This window comes from Rhagoletis pomonella, unplaced genomic scaffold (genome assembly GCF_013731165.1).
Source record: "Rhagoletis pomonella isolate Grant_MI unplaced genomic scaffold, Rhpom_1.0 Rhpom_scaffold_00001, whole genome shotgun sequence".
NCBI lineage: Eukaryota > Metazoa > Arthropoda > Insecta > Diptera > Tephritidae > Rhagoletis > Rhagoletis pomonella.
In genome coordinates this window covers 112157442-112161059 of record NW_023458555.1, presented here as the reverse complement: position 1 = coordinate 112161059, position 3618 = coordinate 112157442, and positions in this window count along the sequence as shown.

Below are 3618 nucleotides of genomic sequence, written 5' to 3'. Positions count from 1 at the left end.
TCCAAAGAATTTTAAGTAACATAATAAGAAAACATAAGCTTAGTGAATTCGCGGTTAATTACATAGACGACATTTTGATTTTCTCAAAATCTTTCGCAGATCATATGTCACATTTATCATTATTGCTTGAAGCAATATCGAAAGAAGGCTTCAGATTAAAACTATCGAAATGCACTTTCGCAGCAGATTCAGTTAAATATTTAGGTCATATCATCAAAAGGAATTCAATTAACCCTTTAAAAGATAATTTGATATCAATAAGAGATTTCCCAACACCAAAAACAAGAAAAAATGTAAGACAGTTTTTAGGGAAAATAAATTTTTACAATAAATACATACTCAATATTTCCATAACACTGGACCCTTTGCATAACCTACTCAGAAAAGATCAAAATTTTGTGTGGTCGGAAAAATGTCAAAAATCATTTGAAGAGATGAAAATACTACTTTGTTCTCAGCCTGTTCTAGCAATTTTTGATCCAAAGTTACCAATACATATATATACCGACGAAAGTCTGCTAGGAATCGGAGCCGTTTTAAAACAACCCCAGGAAAATAATGAAGAAAAGCCGGTGGCCTATTTTTCCAAGAAACTTAATGAAGTACAAAAAAGAAAAAAAGCTATTTACTTGGAATGCCTTGCAATAAAAGAGGCAGTAAAATACTGGCAACTTCGGCTTATAGGGAGAAAGTTCATAGTTTTCACGGACCATAAACCCTTAGAAAAAATGAATGTAAGAGCTAGAACAGATGCAGAGCTAGGAGATTTAACATACTACCTGTCACAATATGATCTTGAGATCAGATATTCTCCAGGAAAATATAACCTAGAAGCAGATTGCTTAAGTAGAAATCCGGTGTTAGAGTCACACGAAAATAATGACGAAGAATTAAATGTTGTAAATTTAGTTACACTAGATGACATACAAAAAGATCAAGAAAAAAATGTTGAATTACGACATAAAAACCACATCAACTTCAAAAACAATATATATTACCAAAAAGTCGGAAAACAAGAAAAAATTGTACTGTCTGAACCATTTAGCATAAGTTAATAAAAAGTACGCATGAATATTATTGCCATATAAGTACAAAACAAACGCAGGATAAGATCAGACCATTCTATACAGCAAGAAATTTAACAAAAAATATAAAGAAAATTTGTGATAGTTGTGCAATATGCATAAAGAACAAATCAAGAGGACAAAAGAAGTACGGGCAGTGGTCTCAATTAGGTCCTGCCACTACTCCGTTCGAGATCGTTTCCATAGGCACAATAGGTGGATTTGGGGGTTCACGATCAACAAAAAAATATTTACACTTGTTAGTGGATCACTTCACGCGATACGCTTATATTTTGACGTCCAAAACACAAAACACGAATGATTTTATAAAATTGGTTAAGAAAGTGTTAGACCACCATGAAATAGGTATGGTTTTAACGGACCAATACCCAGGCATCAATTCTACAGAGTTTAAAAAATGTCTAGAAAAATCGAACATACCAATTATTTTCACTGCGGTAAGCGCACCATTCTCAAACGGTTTAAATGAAAGACTGAACCAAACGTTGGTAAATAAAATCAGATGTAGAATAAATGATGGAAAAAATAGAGTGGCATGGACCACAGCGGCACATGAAAGTGTAAAAAGATATAATGAAACCGAGCATACTGTAACTGGATTCAGTCCCAAATACTTATTAGAAGGAAATGATACTACTTTAGTACCAAATGAATTAAAACTTGCGAAAACATTAAAAAAACTTGCACAAGATAGGAAGCTAGCACTTGAAAACAGCATAAAATCACATAACTACAATAAAATACAATTTGATAAAACCCGAAACTATCATGAATTCAACGTGGGAGATCAAGTATACGTTCAAAATGGGAATCGTTTAAATAGGAAAAAATTGGATGAAATAAAAATAGGACCTTACAAAATTTTAGAAAAAATTTCAAATTCAATATATAAAGTAAATACCGGTCATAAAAAACCAGAATCAAACCTTTTTCATATCACAATGCTTATTCCCATTCCAAAGCATGAATACACGTAAACAAATCTTTAGATAGTAAGAAGATAGAAGTTAATGAAACGAGATTTTACAAATCTCTTCCCCAAGGGGGGGAGATGTAAACTACTTTTACTGAATTTCTAGTTAGTATTTAGTTCTAAGATATAACTCTAGTCGAACACACCAAGTAGATGGTGTAGTGTGTTCGGGGCATTATGTACATAGTATAACAGTTAAGATGACACTTGTGAAGCGAAACGATTAGAAACAAAGAAACGAAGTAAATACAAAAAGTTAAGCGGCAAATCATTGTGCTGAGGAAAATTAATAAATTACAAATTATAAGCTTTAAATGTCGTTTCTCTTTATAGGTAAATAATTTAAGTAAACTATTGTGATAAGAATCAATATTAAATAATATAAACACTCTTTATAGAGAAACCCAATTGAGTTTATACATTTGTTGCTGTGTTAGGCGGATCGAGTTAAACAAACATTACATTAATAATATAAACCGACTTGTCTGTATTAATAAATATACGGAACCTAACTCAACATGGCGCAGTCGGTAGTCGGTTATCTATTACAAAATAAAGAATATTAAAATTGGAGAAATAAAAGTCAAAGTGCAAGTGAGTATACACATATGTCAACCGGTGAAAATCACCAAGAAAAAGTTAAGCGGCTACAAGTAGAGACAAATGCAACGGTTACAGAAAGTACAGCAATCTCACGTGAAGCAAAACTATTTTGCAGTGCTATACATACTCAAGAAAATAAAGTCAAAATGGAGACATCTTTTAAGTCCCCGGGTATATTAACATTCGTAGGGAAAATAAAAGAAAAGTGGACGAGATGGAAGGAAAGATTCGAATACTGTTTGGTTGCCACCGGATTCAACAAAGAGCCACAAGAAAGACAAGTGGCTGTATTCTTCACGGTAATTGGTGAAGATGCTACTGAAAAATTTAAAACTTTTGGCATGTCTACAGAAAACAAAAAGGTACTTGCAGAAAGTATTTGAAGAGTACTGTACACCAAAACCAACGAGATAATTAACAGAATTTATTCTTCACGCGAGCTTAAAAAGCTCAGTGCAACGTGCGGTTTTGCCACTTTAAGAGACAGCTTAATAAGAGATCGGATTGTTTGTGGAATTCTAAAGGCAAGACTGTTAAGAGAACAATCCTTGACCTTAGATACATGTGTCAATATGTGTAAATCAAAGGAGCTTGCACAAAAACAACTTAAAAGTATCGGTAGCGATAATAAGGCAATTAATGCCATTATCCATTATCCATTATAAAAAAAAAGAAAAAAAATAATAATGTCAAGAAAAACTACAATAAAAATTAATATTCAAACAAGAATCAAGAAAACCGAGACTGGCAAAAACAGCGGCTGAATAACGGTAAGCAGAATCAACACACCAACAGCAATAGTAGTACTACAAGCAGCGACAGAATTGGATTTGCTGAGCATGTGAAGGTCAACATCCACCGCGAATACGGAAGCAAATGTGACGTCTGTAAAGGTGTCGATGATGGCAATCCTACAAATGTTGCAGAGCACGAATAGCGGTGTATTGTATCTGTATT